Source organism: Mirounga leonina, unplaced genomic scaffold, assembly GCF_011800145.1.
Source record: "Mirounga leonina isolate KUSES-001 unplaced genomic scaffold, KU_Mleo_1.0 Mir_129, whole genome shotgun sequence".
Taxonomy (NCBI): domain Eukaryota; kingdom Metazoa; phylum Chordata; class Mammalia; order Carnivora; family Phocidae; genus Mirounga; species Mirounga leonina.
In genome coordinates, this window is record NW_023270323.1 from 3,261,843 (window position 1) to 3,281,131 (window position 19,289).

The window sequence follows — 19,289 nt, forward strand, 5'->3', positions numbered from 1 at the left end:
AAATAAATAAATAAATAAATAAATAAATAAATAAATAAATAAATAAAATTTAAAAAATTAAGCATAAGAGGAGCTCAAGGCAAGGGCCTTTTTGATGGAAAGTGAGAACAGGTCCAACATCCGTCCTTCCCAAAAAGGCAAGGATGCGGCCATGGTGTCTCTGGCTGTCAACATTCTTGTCCTCAAGACAGACTAGCAAATCACAGCTCTGCAGAAGTTTGTCTGTGTTTGTTAGGGAGAACATCAGCATCAGGGAGACTGAGAAATCATCTGCATCTCAAAGGATAAGCAGGCAGTAGACAGAGAAGCACAGTGAGCTTCAGAAAAATCAAAGGCAGTGATGTCCAAATCATGCAGCTGTGCTGTGTGCTCAGAAGAAAGAAGTATTTGAAAGATCAGTGTTGTAGGAAAGAAGATAAGACTGAAAAAAATGTGGACATGTGAATGCTTAACCAACAGTATATGCAGAAACTGTATCAAGGCATAATAGTGGTGTCAGAGACCAGCTAGAAATTGGTTGTAATAATACAAGAGTGGGGGTGGGGGGCGCGGAAGGTGGTTGAAGAAATACATGGGAGAAACATTAGAGAAATTATAGGAAGAGACACTGCAGGTTATGATGGATGATTAGAAATGAATCAAGACAAATTTCAGAGTGGGTACCAGCAATAACAGTGACACCGTAATCAGAAGCTTTATATAGAGAGAACGTTCGATGTTGTTTAGAGAGGACTGAGGTTTTTTTTTTAAAAGATTTTATTTATTTATTTGCAAGAGAGAGACACAGCGAGAGAGGGAATACAAGCATGGGGAGTGGGAGAGGGAGAAGCAGACTCCCTGCTGAGCAGGGAGCCCGATGTGGGGCTCGATCCCAGGACCCTGGGATCATGACCTGAGCCGAAGGCAGACGCTTAATGACTGAGCCACCCAGGCGCCCCTCAAGTCAGTGTTTTACTTGGTAAACATGTCTGAGACCATGCATGCATCCCTGGCTGCTAAGCACCATGGCGGACAGGGCTAGAAAGGTAACAGCTTTATTTTGAGCAGGGGGCAAAGACAAGGCAGCACTTTACAGCTACATTGTAACTAGATCCTGCATCGAGGACTGAGGTTTTTTGATGTTTCAACTTTGTATCAATGTGGTTCAGCCTCTAAACAACTTTTAGACTTTGGCTTTTGCAACAATCGTCATTCTTTTAGCGCCTGATTTTTCTCAGCTCATTACTAAAATACAGCCAAATAAAAGAACTCTGAACATATCAGAGCTCAAAAAGGAGGTGCATTTCTGAACACGTGTAATTTGAGGTCCCAGGAGGATATGCAGGAAGGTTGCTTAGTGGAAGTTGTCATCATGGGACCGTGCCTTCAGCCACTGGCCCGCAGAGGTAACGTGTGGCAAGCCATCAGCAGAAATAATGATTTTGTTGTAATATGAAGATTTACAAGTTAATAAAGACATTTTTGTTTCCTCCTTTTAATAATGTAAGAACCATCAACTCAATTCAATGCTATCAATAGCAATGGAAACTTCTGACACTTTTAATTGCAGAACCCTAGAATATAATACCCTGTGCTATTAAAAACCATCTTTCTATGTTTTATAGTTCTATGAAACATCATTGAAAATCCTTTGGCTTTATTTCTTACTTGTTTGGTGATGGTAAAAATGAATTTTAATGAAAATATAAGTTCTTTACGAGAATAAAATGAAATTGAGCAGTCCGACGTTGAATGTTCTCTTTTTACAAATTGTAATCTGCAATTTTTTATAATATGAGCAATTCAACATATCTGTACAATAGGGAAAAATCATAAAAAAGCGCAGTTGTATTTCCAAAGCATGTTTGAAATAAAATGAGGTCCTTATGAGGATGAAAGTTCTTTTTTCTTTAATTACAAAGCACTAAGGGAATAGATGATATAAACAGGGAATCCATACTTGTTCCCACAGTTGAAGACATTTTGCCTCACTCTGGGAGATCTCCCACTGACAATGCCAAAAGGGCTCCAGTCTTCCATCAGGGCACAGACGTAGCGACAGGAAACTCATCACCATTCTCCCCCTTTTTAAACTCTGTCCTTTATTGGTCGCACCAGTCGGCCAAGTCAGACACTTCATTCTTAACATATCCCTCTCCTCAGTTACCCATATCCAACCAAAGACCTCATCTTCTCAGTTGAGCCTTGAAGGATCTTTGACATTTCCTTTCTCATCTTTTCCAAAACCACAGTTCTGGTACAGGCTCCATAATATCAGCAGATTTGCAATGCTCTCCTACGTACTAATCCCCTTTTCTGTCTTCTACCTCTTCAAATTCCTTTTCCACACAGCTACTGAAGTAATTATTTTTATTTTTATTTTTTGCTCAATAGATGTTTTATTTTTTTAAACATTTAAACATTTTTTTATTTTAAATTCAGTTAATTAACATAAAGTATTATTGGTTTCATTCTTATGTAATACCCAGTGCTCATTACATCACATGCCACCTTTAATGTCCATGACCCAGTTACCCCATACCTCTACCTCCTCCCCTCCAGCAACCCTCAGTTTCTCTCCTATGATTAAGAGTCTTTTATGGTTTGTCTCCCTCTCTGATTTCATCTTGTTTTATTTTTTTCCTCTCTTCCCTTATGATCCTCGGCCTTATTTCTTAAATTCCACATATCAGTGAGATCATATGATAATTTTCTTTTTCTGATTGACTTATTTCACTTAGCATAATACCCTCTAGTTCTATCCACGTTGTTGCAAATGGCAAGATTTCATTTCTTATTGGCTGCATAATATTCCATCATATACATATATATATATGTCCATATATATATATGGACATCCGGGCTCTTTCCATAGTTTGGCTATTGTGGACATTGCTGCTATAAACATTGGGGTGCAGGTGCCCCTTTGGATCACTATATTTGTATTTTTGAGGTAAATACCCAGTAGTGGCAATTGCAGTCATAGGGTATGGAGTAATTATTTTTAAATGGAAATTGGAACCTGTTACTATTTCCTGAAAAACTCTTTAATGGCTTCTTGCCAGGATTCATTCAAGTTTCTTGCTTCTACCTGCCAGACCCTTACCGTCTCTCCAGCCTTTATCCACACTCAGGTACGTGCAACCTCTGTTCCAGCTCTACCAAACTTCCTGTGCTACTTCACAGCTGCTGTCTTGGGCCCTGCTTCCGTAGCATGGCAAGTTTACCCTTTACCCACTTGCCCACCGAACCAGGTCATCTGTCAAGATTCTACTAAAATATACTCTCCTCTGACCTCTTCCCTTGCATGCACAATTTATTCTCTTTGCTTTATACCTCTATCTATTATTCCCGTATTTGTAATTTTTCAATTTTTGTCTCTATTATACAGTGACTTCTTTAAGGACTTAGACTATTTATATGCACATTGGATTTGCAAGCCAAGCATAGAACCTAGTACGTAGTAGTTATTCAAGAAATATTTCCCACATGAAGTTGAAGAGGAGGCAGAGATGAGCTTAAAGTTAGGACAGGGGCGCCTGGGTGGCTCAGTTGGTTAAGCAACTGCCTTTGGCTCAGGTCATGATCCCAGGGTCCTGGGCTCCCTGCTCAGCAGGAGGCCTGCTTCTCCCTCTCTCACTCCCTCCGGCTTGTGTTCCCTCCCTCGCTGTGTCTCTCTGTGTCAAATAAATAAAAAATAAAATAAAATAAAATAAAATAAAATAAAATAAAATAAAATAAAATAAATAAAAAAATAAAGTTAGGACAATGATCAGTTCTCTTCTTAGCCCTACACTGACAAGGTTTCATATAAAGCCTGTTGACAAATACATAGATTTCAACTATAAATATTTCCACATGTGCATATGTATGTTACATATATATTTGAGATATATATAATTAGTTATATTTATGTATAATAAAATATTTGGGTTTGAAATGGACTGTTCTAGTTACTTTCTTTTAGAGTAAAACATTTTTTCACACTCTGCTACTAATTTAATAAATGACCCTCTATGAGGTAGATTAGTGAATGCTATTGATAAAAGTGTTTGGTGTATTAAAGTAGAATAATGTCTTTTTTAAGTGAAAGATGACAGAGACAAATCTGAGTATCCTGATGAGAAGGGGCAGTGGGAGTGGGTCTTTTTGAGAAGATGAAAGGGTGACATGTGCCCTTATTTGCCGGTGTAATGAGAATGTCCGTGTCTCGGCTTATTAAAACTTGGGAAGTTTATATTAAAGCTGGTTGTCGTGCTTCAATTAAGTTAGCAAATATGGATGTCAATATTATCACAAATGCAATACTGGAACTGATGTTTGGTCCTGTCTTGAATGTGCTGATTAAGTCTAGTATTCAACTCCCTCCTATTGAATAAGGAGTAAAGAGCCTGGCATTTTGCTCATCACAGAAATCTCCTTGGTATGCTGTTGTTTGGTATTTATATAAATAGGCTGGTAGAAAAGGTAAACAGACTCATCATTAAGTTGTTGTATTGAATCAGTAAAGCGATAATTGAGTCTTAATATTCCCAAACAGAAATCTTGAGGATGACTATTATGGGAATAGTTTTTTAAAAGGAGAAAACATTAAGTCACCAAAAGAGATTTGTTTGTAACAATCTGTTTTTTTTATGTATTTAACAACAACAATAAAGAAAATCCATGCACATAGCGTTTGGAGTACTTATCCCTTTAAAGCTGTTCATCGGTTTGGAAAAGATGTCTGGCTAAAAGTAATATATGTGTGTATATATATATAAAAGTAATATATGTGTGTATATATATATATACACACACATAATGCATATTATATATGTTACTTTTAATGTACTCTAATATATTTTAATATACTTCCAATAATTATTGTATTGTGCTAGATATATCTCAGACAATTTACATTTTCTTTTTTTTGGAAGAAGAAAAATATGAGAACATACTGATGATTTAGCTTCTTTTTCTTCATCCTCTTCTCTTTTTTATTTGTTGTTTCCACGCTTATCTTCGGCTTTGATATTGCACGCAGCTTTGGCAGCATTGCTTACTGTTTATCCTAGCAATGCTTCTGCATAGGGCCTCAATTATCATATCGTGCTAACAATACAGTAAATGGAAATTTGGGGAAAGCAACAGTGGGCACTGCTGTGTATCTGCAGTAAGTTAATCAGATTTTGATCCCCTAAAACTAACACAGCCCACAAGACAGATAGCCCTATGCTACAGTAAATTGTTTCTTAGCAGGAAATCTACAGTAGCGGTGTAATTTGGACAATGGAGCGTTTGACAGCTAACCCATCAAAAGCGGTGCACCCTGAGGAAGTCGCTCACTTCCAGCTTTACATTCAGCCAAGCATTGATAAAGCAGTGGCTAAGTGGGAGAATCAATTTAGAATCAATTGATGGCAAAGCTGTTTATCCCATTGCCAAAAGGGGATACAGGCAGATAGGAGATTCCTCCACCTGGGGACACTATACTATGTACTTATCCAAATTAGGGGATGGGTCACCTATGCCTTATGAATTCCTTTTGAGTGCCAGTTTGCTCATATATTAATAAGTGTGACTGAAAGCTAAGGTATAATCTGTTCCCAAAAGATTGGTTTATACGAAATGACACAGGATAGGATAGTTGAACATTTTCTCTCATGCAGTGTACTAGAAGTAATCAAATATGAAAGATGATGTTTGTGACTTCAAAGCAAAAAGATCTTTGGAGAACATGTATATTACATTTATGTATGGAAGTTCATCTTGTATAGTGGGCCATAAAGTGTTAAAATATTAAAAAGGAATAAAGATGACTGTAATTCCCAAATGAGGAGAGCACTTCTTTGAATGTGAACTTTCTATGTTGTTGTTTTTTTTAATTTAGACAAAGGACACAAAGTTATTTCCCATATCCTACAGTTATCACCTATTCTTTTCTGTTTAAGAAAAAGGTTTCAGGTTCGGATCCCCACCCCATATCACAACTTGCAATAAAGAAAGACCAGAGATGCCAGTGACAGTGGAGCCAAGAGAGCTAGCAAAGCTGTGACAGGGAGAAGCCAGTGGTGGCCGTGAAACCAAACCCATTGTCGTATCTGCTGGGTAGTGTGACCAGGGGAAGAGTGATTCACTCTAACAGGTGTACTAACCAGACCAGGGGCAGCATGCCATCCAAAGCAGAGCCAAGCACCTGTGCTTAGGAGTAAAAAGCAAAGGGAAGCAGCATTGAAAAGTGTTTCAAAGACCAACATGGCAACGGACTACAAGCTTGCAATTATGGGACCTCATTACCACCCAGGGAAGTGAGACAAGTCCGTTAATACGTGCTAAATGCAAGACTTTCGTCACATGGAAAAGCCATAAAGAGTGGGAAGCAGAACAAATGCAAAGAAAAGAAAAAAAGCATTATGGAAGTGTGACAAGCAGCGAAGAAGAAAAAAAATGTTATGTTTCTGAATTTTGTGATGCTTGTAATTCTTGTCTTTTTTTCAGATTCTTAATTTTTTATGACTTCTTTTCTCATTTTAAGTAAAATATTTTGGCATTTAAGTTTTTATACATGATTTTGGATTATTCTTCTTAACATGGCCTCCCAAATTCTTTAAGCTTCAGGTCCCATAGAACCTGGACATATTCATGCAGGTCAGGGAAGATGATGTTGGTAATGAGGACTTTATGTTTGTAAGGTCCGGACGCTGGACTGTGAAACAGGCCGCTGTGACCTGAACCAACTCATTAGTGTCACTTGCAGTGTGGCTGGGAAACCTGGACACCAGATTCTCACTGAGTATCATCTCAGGCTCCTGAACTTGCAGGTGGCCGCTTTAGTAACCCTAGCATTGGGCTTTGCTCTTTTCTTCTAGTAACAGCTGCTACCGACCAACTGACCTTCACACACAGGTACATTCTTACCTACATTCCAGCACTGTGGTCAGCAGCCGGTCACTGTTAAACTGATACGATGCAGCATGAGAAGACCCCATTGTCTGAATATCCTAGTAGCCTTGGCAATCTATAATTTTCATCTAATATTTTAGCAGGGTTTTGGGCTTTTTTTTTTTAATGTCTAGTCACCTAGATTGTCGTTTAGGTCATTGGTAAATGTATATGCAATATTTTAGACAGTATTTCCAAATCCCCATTATTAATAAAACACTTAAACGTTAGAAGTAACGTATCAAATAATTAAGTTGTCCAATTTAATTTGGCATTCTAATATCTAAACTTTAGACATATTCAAAATTTAATAATTTTTGTTAAAGTTAATACTACTCAAAGTTACTGTCTCATAGATAGACATATATGGTGGTGGTGCTTTCCTTTTGGGGAAAGCCAAAGAAGACATGTTTATTTGAAAAACTAAATAAGAAGATAGAAGAATAGGGGTGGTTCTTTTACACTCCTTCTATTTCCATTTTCTTTTAGTGCCATCGCACCCACACACAGACACAACTTTCTTTTCACAGCAAATCTGCTGTGAACTTCAAGCACCTTCATGAATAATTTCACAGAAATATACAATCAACACATCCAGCTCCATGATGTAGATCTTCAAAGTGGCTCTTTTAGAATCACTATGGATGTTCAATAATGATGAGTGTTCATACTCAGAAGCAAAGCATACATCTCATTCTGTGCCTGTAAGAAATTCAAGTTGTTTCCTGTGGTTTGATGATAGTCCAGTAATTTTTTTTCAAAAACGTATGACTCTAAAATAAAAAGCTCATTAAGAATCTATTTATATAAGAACAATAATAATGTTAGGGATTAGAATTTAAAAATATTTGGATTCTAAGTATCTTGTTTCCTTTTCTTGTATATTCTATAAAAATCTTCTTTAGTACACGTTGCATACTTAACAAATATTCATTACAATGAAAGCTTTAAATCAGTATGGTAAAATTGAACAAAATATGAACTTTCACATTTTACTTGTCACGTGGTCCCCAGGAGAGAGCACCTTTCCTTAATGAGGTTAAATTAATTAAAGTGGGCTCAGTGCTATTAGCTACATGCAAAATCTCAAGCTAAATGCTTAATCATAGAAATTAGACATGATCGTTTAATGAATTCTGAATAAATAGTGTGGTTTTACTCCAGGATATTCACAAAAAAGAATTGTTCGTCACCACAGGAAAAAAGATGAGAAAAATAGCATCACAGCAAATCTGGAGATTTGGTTTACAAGCTTTTATTTTTTTAAATTAATGACTAATTTTAAGAAGTTATGTTGAAGATGGTCACATAAGGAATATAGAAGTCTTAGATATCAGGAAAAACAGTAATTTGTATTTACAATTATACTAGTGATGTTGAATGTTCTTTATAATGTGCTATTTACATTCCATCCAAATTTGACCATGTTAATGAGATATAAAATGTAAATTGATAACCTTGATTTTTATTTTTAAATAAATTTAAATGTTCTATATTATTTTAAACACTAAAATCAAAATATTTTTTAAAGATACATTTAAAGTACATGGAAAGAAACTTGATACGAGAATGTAGCTAAAATAAAAATTGGAGCATGAGAAAATGGGACCAAATATGATTGCTTTCCATCAAAGAGAGTTAAGTCAATGTAGAGGGCATGAAAACAAAGTAAACAACAAAGAAGAATTTCAAAACAGATGCTTTAAAGAGGATGTTTCGGAAAGCTTTCTAATGGAGAATGAGCGAAGTGATAAAAGCAACAAATGCCATAATAATACCTCACGTCTTTATGTCATCAAGCCACAAGTCTTCCAGGGACTATTTGTGGCTCTTATCCATTTCCTAGCCCAGTCTTGAACAACCCTTCCCCAGGAGTAGTTGACAGAGCCCACAAGGGCATGAGGCGTCACCGCCATCTTGTCACCTCCTTATCTTAAGCCTGCCTTCTCCCAAGATTCCTTATCCTGCCTCACAAGAGCCAAGTGGTTGTTACTCTGACGGCTGCTGAGCACTGATCTACCACCATGTGAAACTAAATCATGTGAAACTAAATCCAAAATTCCACAAGGAATGGGGTCAACCTATCAGTGAAAATAATAGCCCATTTGAGCGCTTCTTCTTTCTCTGACCGGAAGGCAAGCTCTCCAGAGTCCACTGGGGATATTTCCTAAAAACACTTTGAAAGCTCACACATGTGTGCTGTGATTTTTAGAAAGCAGGATACTCCGCTTGGGGAATAGGAAGGCCTCCACAACAATGAAAAATGACAGAATCGGGAAAGATCCACCAGCAGGTTCAGAGGATTCCGCATAATTTAATGTTGTTGATGTTTCTAAAGCTTAGATGATTGCTTATTAAAGACTTCAGCAAGTTTATAGAAATAGCACTCGCTACATGCTAGTCACTATATGGCACAAACCTATTTTAGCAAATTTTCCAATAGTGCACAGCATGCATCTGTGACTGAGACAAAAATCAATGCTTATGGATTTAGCAGTGTAATCCTATCACTTGTTCTGTGAGATATGATTTGAAATGTAAAGTACGTTAAGACTTAAGTGAACTTGGAGGCATGGAGTCTCTGGGGTGTTTCTTAGTATCCTATTTATTATTGATCAGACTATATTTCTTTATTGTCTCTCTACTCCTTGCCCCAGTTATCCTTTTTCCCCTATTTACTGATAGTCTTTAAATTATGTGTATCAGAACCAATAAATTACCCTCAGTATGAATATTTATTCCTACTTTCAAAACGACTAATGATTTTAAAGCTCTTAAACCTCAAACACAATCATGTGGCCAATCTGGTTACATCTTAAAATACTAGTAAAATATTAGGTGAACATTCTATGTTTTATGAAGAAAATTTAGTGTTTTCTCTAGAAATACAATACAAAGTCAGTGAGTCACCTATTTCTAAGTAACCTTAAATAACCCAAAATTATCATGTTTGGTATCTATAGGAAGTCAGTAAGGTAAAATTTTACAAGTTGTGGTTTTTAATCTAACTTAGTAAGATTTTGAAATCAGATGCTTGCCCTCAAATTTACTATGGAAGAATAATTAAATGAAGTTTGAAGTAGTAAGAGCTACCTGGAGTCTTTCATTCAGTCATTCAATAAATATCTGTTCGAGACCTATGGGTATGCTAGTCACTAGCAGGCCCTGGAACAAAGTCCTGACTCCACACTGCTCATATTTCAATGATCCCTCCTAAGCTCTCTGCAGGAAGCTATTACTAACTGGAATTTACATATCCCATGTTTGTTTGGACCTGCAAAAAGTTTGACTTTTTAGCTCCTAAAATGATCATCATAGTAGCCTTAGGATATCATAAAAATAGTTACATGGACTTTTATTAGCACTTTAATTTAGCCTGATTTGAGATAAAATTCAGCCCAGTTTAGATGTTCCCCTCATTAATAGATTATATCTCTGAGGGGCGCCTGGGTGGCTCAGTCGTTAAGCGTCTGCCTTCAGCTCAGGTCATGATCCCAGGGTCCTGGGATCGAGCCCCGCATCGGGCTCCCTGCTCAGCGGGAAGCCTGCCTCTCCTTCTCCCACTCCCCCTTCTTGTGTTCCCTCTCTCGCTGTCTCTCTCTCTGTCAAATAAATAAATAAAATCTTTAAAAAAAATAGATTATATCTGAGAATCTGATTCTTAGCCGCTATTCTGAAAGTGGGTTATACTTTGCATTTACTGTACACTTTAGATGATTCAGTTGCCAACTAATCTGAATTCTAAAAGCTGTATTTCCCCTCAAGTCATTATGCTGTACACCTTAAATATATATAGTGCTGTATGTCAGTTATAGCTTAATAAAACTGAAAGGAGAAAAACCTATAATTTTCATTCCCATCAGCATATTCTTAATTTGGGGAGGAAGGAGACCTGCAATGGAAGTTGGGCCACTCACTCTATAAACTACCAAATCTTGTGTTTCTGTGAACGAGGTGGCTTTTAGCCATGGGTGAAAGTAGTGTGTGCCTCATGTGTGAAAGTAATTATGGAAGGGGGGAGATCTGTTCCCATTGGTGTGAGCGCTCCTTGCTTGGATGCATGTCTTTATCTTTAAAGTTTGTCACTGAGAAGGAATCCTTCTGAATACTCTGAACACTATGGATAGTATCTGCTTACCCAGGCAGTCTGAGTCTTTTAAAAGTTATTTTGTCTTTAAAAGAGCAAATCCACAGAATGACCTTCAGCTACTATTAATCCATCTAAATGTAGGGCGTGAATGCAGAACACATCTGCCATCTGTCAGCTGAGAATTCCCCTGCCACTGCCCCGACCCCCACTCCCCCCCCACTCCCTGCAGAGTCCTCTTGGGGCTGAGATAACTTAGGGAGAAGTCTTTCTTTGCTGGCAAGGAAGGAGTGCATTTAGACTAATCATTAAAATCCATTACCTAACAAAGTGCATGTTCTTAAGAAACATAGTGATACTTGCCAATGAATTAATCAGCAAAACAGACTATGAGAAGGTGAGATTAGCAGTCTCAGAAAAGATCAGAATCCATGAGATGCCAAAGCAGTTTCTAGTGCCATAAATCTTAGCCCAGTTAGAGGGATTTTCTCTTAACAATTCAGAATTCTATCTGGATTTGGTCCCTTTGTTGCTCCACACTGTGTTATATCTGGGGCTGGAGCAACGACCAAGACTTTTCTTGGAGCTTGCTAGGGAGAATCATTTATTTGAATAATTGATCATTCAATTAGTAGAGCAAATGTTGAACAGTTGGACAGCTCTTTTTATCAGTGTTGATGGGAAGTAATTGGCTGTAGTTCATTATAAAGCAGAAAATTGAAAAGTGTGATTTTAAAATAAGAATATTAAAGACAACCTTCCCCCCACAACAAAGCCTTCTTACTTACTTTTTGTCATAGCTGTTTGATTGACCTTTTCCCGTGGTGCATTCCAAAATATAATCAAGCAACTGATTACGTTCCCTGAATATTACGAATTGTGATTTGCTTATACAAATTCTGTATAATGTTAAACAATCCTGCAGAGCTGAGGCCTGAGTAGGGAATGATATTAGCGCTTCATTGGGTTTAGCCTAAAACACCAGTGAAGAGACAGGCCACCAAAACTGTTGTCTAGGGGCACTACGCATCCCCTCCAGCTATGCTGACTTTTCCTTTAATTTGTAAAAAGCAACTGTAGTTTCCAGAAAAATGCTTACTTAAATGATCAAGCTTGAATTTCTAGCAATGAAATAATGGATGTATGGTGTATTATACACAATAGCATTAATTTATTTGAAAAGTAACTTGAAAATACTTAAGAAAAAAGGAAAAATTTGGAAAAGCAAATCAAAGAGTTGTAGATTACCCTTATTTTGTGTTAAGTTTAATCTAATGTCAAGGACTGTAATTTCTTTCAGAATGATACATTCATAACTTAGTTATCATAATAAAAAATAGAGAAAATCTATTTTATTTTTTAAAAAGAAAACTTCTAAAAATATAATAGATTACTGGTTTTCAAGCTGACCCTGTTTTAAACCAACACAAATATTGGAACACCTGCATATCTACTTTTTCCTATAGAACATGGGGACAGTTTCAATATTTACAGTCTATTTCCTTTTATTCTCTAATATCAGATAACCTGTTTCATTGAGTAGAAAATACGAATCACTTTATAGGTCAACAATACAAGGTGCAGAGCGAACATCTTTCACTGAAAAAGTGTGTGTGTATGCCCATATTTATGACATATATCTATATCTCAAAGGCAAATTTTTAAAAAAGATTTATCTAAATCTCAAGGGTATTCATAAAGATGACTTAATGAATCAAATATCTTTTATGTTTATTGCCTTTATTTTAAATATTTTTATATAAGAAATATTAAGTAACATTTTAATTATTACAAATTATATATAACATAAAATAATATTAAATAGTGAGCACTCTTCTTTTGTTCCTGGATTTGCAGGGACTCTCTTAAGGAGTTTGCCATTGAGAGCATTGCTTTTCATTGTAAAATAGGTACTTTACTATTAGAAAATTTTCCTCCTAATCTTATTTTTGGTTGTTTTATTAGGAGTGAGTGTTTAAGGTTATCAAATATCTTTTTGGCTCGAATTAATTATATGATGTTTTGGTTGTTGTTCAGATAAGCCCATTATATTAACACATTTTCTTTATAACAATCACCTTTGCATTCCTACTATTGTATCGTTCTGTTTCTTCTTCATTGCAGAAAGAATATCTATACATTTCTTGAAAATGGTTTCATTTAAAATAATCTGTTGTTTTTGTTGCCCTGTGTGGCAGTGTAGAAAATTTATTTTTCTCTGAGATTAAATAACCTTAAGAGAAGCTACTTTGATAATGGTTTCTTCGTATTAATTTTAACTACGTTTTAAAATATTTTCTTCAATTATGTCCTTAATGACTAATTCTAATTTATTTTTACGTTGATTCAGAACCCTGATTATTTACTTTCTATGTCTGTCAGCTTCTCTCATATTTTTTTAATTTAGTTTTTTATTTGTTCATCCACTTCTTCCCCAAATGTTAATTGAGGGTTAACTACGCGACAAGCCACTAGACAAGGTGGGTGAAGGAAAGACAAATAAGATAAAATGTTCACTTCTCAGTCTCTGTTAAGTATTTTCAGGGTATGTTACTCCAATCTGTTATTTGCCATGTCATTTCTACTTCTAAATGCTTGAAGTGCTAATTTAAATATTTACTATTATAATTCAATCTATTGTATTATTATAATTAAGCTCTCAAGACATTTTTAACTACCTGAGGATTAATAACGTGATTTTTTTTCCCCTGAACTTTGTATTTACTTTATATGACCCATATACTGTGTTTGATCCATACTTCTCTACTTCCTTCTTTTCCTATTTTGTAGAAAGACTGACTGGTACTGACCATATCACCCATAAGCCTGCTTTAGAGGCTTACTGTTCTGGCCCTTGCACTCTAGGGGGTTCCCACTGTGGCTCTTCTATGCCCCTCCTCACGCACCTCCCAGTCTAGGTTTGCAGTGAGTACCCAGGACTTCAGTATTCTCTGTTCAAATGGTTCTTGCTTGATTCTAAGGCATATATATCATGTCCCTGGGTCTGTCCTCTCAAAGGCAAACCTTGCTGCCAGTATGTAAATTCCTAGGTCTAAGGGGTGGCCAAGGGCAACTGTTCGTAAGGATTGTGGACAGAGCTTCTGCAGGTATATGGGGATGACCATCTGGGTGGGTGCCTACACGGCAGCTCATTGCAACTAAGGGATCCAGGAGTGGAAAGAGAATGCATCTGCTCTTCCCAGGCTCCCAAGGGCCTCAACATGGAACTCAGAGCCCATAAAGAATGATAATGTAGAATTTAGTCATATAGTAAATCCCTGGAAGGTGTATTTATCAAGATTAGGGATGACAAATATTTAATAGTTAGCTTGATTAATAACCTTGAAATATTTAGACATACAGTATGTGGGCCTCCATTTGCACTCTTGTCTGAGTCCTGCAAATGTTGGGGGAAGGTCTGTGTTGACATATTATTTTCCTTTGTTTTCTTGGATTAGTTTCCTAATTCACTCAGAGCGGTCCTTGAGGGATGCTGCTTTGACATTTTCTTTCTCTTTTCTTAACATTAGAATGCACACTCCCCAAATTTATGTTGGGATGTAAACCTGCTTACAATATAATTGAAGGGCTAATTCAAATCCATTCTTCAGATTTACCAGATGATGACAATTGGGGACCAACCAGAGATCAGACCTTATCTATGGTGATTTGATTAGAGATTGTCATCAAAACGGCTTCATTATATTTAGAATTGCTTCACAAACCAAGAAGAAATAATGTATTTACTCTTGTTTTCTTATTTTGAAGCCCAACATAGTTTAATAGCCAAAAAGGAATTAATGGAACTATTCCACCTTTTTGCCACATTTGTAAAAGCAGTCAGTGTCTTTCATTCCCTCTCCCATAGACTAACAGCTAGGCCATTTATTTCCTAGAAACTGGAGGTCCATTCACTTATTCAGTAGTCATCTGCTGAATACCTACTATGTACCTGTCACTGTGCTAGTGCTGTGGATACAGCAGTGAAATAAACACTTAGGAGAGTTGGAAGGAGGACTTCGATAAAAAGCATATTAACAAATCAACATAGGCCATAATATTGGGTGAAGGTAAAGGCCACAAAGAAGAATGAGTAGTAAATAAGGAGACAGAGAATGGAGACAACAGGCTTCTGGGAGAAGTGACAGTAGAGAGGGGTCCTGAATGAGTTGAGAGAGCAGAGTGGAAGGAGAAATGCCCCATCAGGTTCCATCAGGAACCACAAATGATCCTGAAGCCAGAGATGGCTGGCAGGTGTTCAGGGGAACACCAAAAAAGCCTGAGTAGCTGGAACAGAGTGAGGAGGGAGAGTGTGGTAGGAAGGATGGGTAGCTAGTGTCAGGTCGTGTAAATATAAGGCATTCTAGGCCATAGTAAAAGCCAAAAGGAGGTTGTGAGCAGTATGGTGGCATGTGTCCATTTATATTTTTAAGATAGCACTCTGGCGTTGGAGGGTGGTCCTCTTTAAGAGTTTTGAGTCAAAGTAAGGGAGAGCTTTGAGGAGGATATGGTAGTAAAGGACAGAAGATTATGGTGGCTTGTACTTTATTGGTAGCAGAGGGTACTGCAGGAGATAGTTGAACTGGGGTATATCTAGTTTTGCAGAAATCAGCTCTTAGCAGCTCCTAGCTTAAAGGAGTGCTGGCAGAATCCCGCTACCTTTTTCTTACCCCCTGTCCTCTCATGTGGTAGTATAGCTTCCTAAGGGCCTAAAGTCTGGTGCCATCTCTTCCACTCCACTGTAAGAAATCTAGATTGTCCTCTTTTATTACATTTTCATCCTCTGAGCACTATAGAATGATTTCTGAATACTTTGCATAGAAGCCAAGTGAGAACGTCTCCCTTGTGCTCACGAACCTCCAGCCACACACCAGTTCCAGCTTTATTTTAAGTGCTGTGTTTTATATCTGTTTTTATTGTAAGGTGCCTTGGATCTGTTTTTGAATACAGCATGAATACTTTAAATAAAAAATGGAGTAGCACCTAAACAAGGCTGAAGAAATTGAAAATCAGGCCATTTAATCTCATAAAATAGTTTTGACTGTTTCTCAATTTTGTAGACTAAGAAAGGGAGAGGAAAGATTATGAAATCTCTTTGGCATCAAAGGTACCTAATAGAGCAAATCTTTCCTGTTTGAAAATTGTTTTTGTGTATGTGGTTGGGGAGGGAGGACAGGATTTGACATCTGAAATATCATGGAGACCATTGTCTGCCCTTGGGTCTGTAGCAGTTCACCTAATTTAGGCCTCAAGTACAGGATGCCAAACACTTAGAACACAGCTGTTCTTCTAAATGTATTAAGCAATTTACTTCAGGTAATGTAGCCTATAAAATTTTAATTTTGGATTAAATAAACCATATCCTTCAGCGTGCCTATTGCACCTTGATATTCAAGAGATGAAATATGAGGCATGTTTAGTGAATTTCTTCTCAGGAAGCTCCACTGGAGGAGGGTCAATAGTTTTCTAATGAAAGTAGTCAATAGCAATTCTTCTTAGAAAGCTCAAGGAAATTAGCATTAAACAACAGGCATGGGTATCTTGGGTTTTACACAATTATGTGATATGGTTGTTACATGTTTTAGGAAATGGTTTCAGGAGGCATTGCATTGAAGAGGTAATTGATTAAAAACAGGGTAATTGTCCAGGCTCTGGTGCTGGTTGCATTATAATCTAGAAACCAGAAAGATTCATACCTTGAAAACCTTTCCCCAGAAATGCAGAACATGGTGTTTATAAATAAATTGTCAAAGGTTAGTAAGGGTTATTGCATTTTCATGTTTTATTTGGAAGAGAACAGATGTTATGCTGGGTGAAAATTTGAATTAAATGCCCATTTGATTTATTGCTTCTCAAACGTCTGTATGCTCTATGTTGAGCTTGCTTCCTTCTATGAAAAACTATTTTATTTAACAAACACTATATAGTCCCTGTGTTCCCAGTGCTTTATACATATTAACTGACTTAACCTACATAACAATGCTTTGAAGTTGGCAATAAAATTATCCCCAGTTCTCAAATGAAAAAAGAGAGGAACAGAGAGGTTAAGTAATCTGCTCAAATTCACACAGGCATTGAATAGTGAACTCAGGCAATGTGGATGCAGACACGTGGCTCTTAATTTACAGATTATGCTGCAGCTTCCGTATTCTTTAGGATAACGAAAGGACTTGATTTTCCCCAAGTCTAATCCCAATCCCATTCAATTTCACCATAACAAACCTTAAGAAATATTTTTCTTTCTTTTAACTATAGGCTCAGCAAATGTTGCAGCATAATGACAAGTCTGTCTTATGCACAGTGTGTTTGCATATTTTTTAAAGTAGTCTGGATTTTCTCATTTTTTACAGTTCCTAGTTATTTTATGACATTATGTCTGTCAAGTTATAACCCATGCAAAAAACTTACCAAATGGCATTATTGTGAGGAACCAATTGTACCTGGGAAAAAGCTGCTTAACCAAAGCATTACTGAAAACAGACAGGCTTTCCATTCACCTCTGAAGGCACTCATATTTCCCTGTTAAAACAAGGAAATTGGTTATAAATATCAAGCCAAGAAAGTTTATCTGTTTGCTCTATAGCATTTCAATAAATAAAAAGTGAAAAGAAAATCAATACTTGCCTATTTTCTCATGCCAACTCTGGTTTATTTCATTGTCTAATTAACATTTGACATACCATGTAGTGTCTTCAAGCACACAGAATTCACTAGTGGCCTGAAGCAAATTCCTCTGCTGTGATATTGTTAGATCTTTTAAGCTAAGCTGTGATAGACAAAGGGAGTTAGAAAAAAACACTAAGGACTGTTTTAATGCTCTAGAAGTCTTGCTTATATAGATGGCATTTGTCCTTTTAGGTCTATCCAAAATTAATGTCAGCTGTCCTAAAGGTATTAGATGATAATGAGTCTCCAAAGTTCCTGTTATTGGCTTAATGCTGGTCATTCAATCTCTCCTAGTTCTTTCTGCCTGAAGAGTCAATACAGGTTTAAGAAATTGCACCTTGTCTCCCTTTGCTTTTGATGTTTTCCAACTAAAATAGTAGCCTTACTGTAACTCCAGCTGACAAACCCATGTTTTATTTTCTCAGTTTATGTCTCATCTACAGCTTTGTTTAAACAATCAGTTTACTGAACATGTATTAAGCTACTACTATTTGCAAGGCAGGATGGATGACAAGATACATTGCTCTCATTTTGGTAATACAGAGATAGCAAATCATAACCCAAGTTAGACTGGGTTAAGTGCTATGGAGTCATGGAATGAGTACTGATTAATATACCTAAGGAATCAAGAAAACCCTCAAAAAGCAGGCCATATTAGACCTATGAGTTTACAGATAGGTGAGATTTTTTGCCAGCTGAAGGATGAATAATTAGGCAAGGGACATGGGTGCCTTGGAAAGAGAAAATATAAGAAACAATGTCTTTCAGGGAATTTATTCTTTCATCCAGCAGATATTTATTGAATACTCACTAGGTTTAGAAACTGTTTTAGTCATTTTCAATGATAAATACATAGATGGACGAAACAGACAAAAATCCCTGTTCTGGTGGGGCCTGAATTCCAGTGAGATACAAATTTACAGTAAACAGAGAAATGAGTAAATGTTGGAAGGGAGAGATGTTGTAGGGGGGGAAATGTGTAAGAGGAATCGGAAGTGGATGGAGAGGGAAGGTTGCACTTGTAAGTTCAATGAAGACTAAAGATAAGAATGAGAGGCCAAGAATTAAGGATTAAGGCCAAGAACAGAAGTCCTATATGATCAGAGTAGGGTAGGGAAATGTCAGCTGAGGCTAGAAAAGTAGACCAGATCTATATGATAAAGGCCTTTGAAGACAGATGAAAGATGATTGACTTTAATGCCAGAGATAAAGGAGAAACATGAAAAGATTTTGGAGAAAGTTGGAAATATGATTAGATTGCATTTTAGAGAAACAAATAAACAAGGAAATGTAATATGGTGTTTTGTTTTGTTTTGTTTTGTTTTTTCCTGGCAAGAACAGACAGGTGGTTCGGGGTAAGGCTGGTGAGGATCCTACTAAAAGCTGGTGGGAAAGGAAAATAGAATGGAATTCATAAACATGGCAGAAGTTCAGCTGATATGACTTGAAAATGAAGTAGTTGTGAGGAGGCAGAGGGAAAAATTAAACTTGATTCCTAGGTTTCTAATTTAAGAGAGAAGTTATACTTAATTTTCTGTCTTTGAGCTAAGAAACACAGGAGGACAATCAGAATGGTGGTCATCAGATAAAATTTGTATCATGTAAATCACCTTGCTCCTGGTAGGGGCATAAA

At 36.8% G+C, this 19,289-nt stretch overlaps 1 protein-coding gene and 1 non-coding gene across 2 annotated transcripts in view; one reads left to right on the forward strand and one right to left on the reverse strand.

The window, feature by feature from the left end:
• UNC5C (unc-5 netrin receptor C) overlaps positions 1-19,289 on the forward strand; it is a 344,363-nt gene that overhangs the window by 153,964 nt on the left and 171,110 nt on the right. The window lies entirely within an intron of this gene.
• LOC118010957 lies at positions 965-1,099 on the reverse strand. Its single transcript, XR_004679372.1, has one exon. It is a non-coding gene; the product is annotated as a small nucleolar RNA SNORA63 (small nucleolar RNA).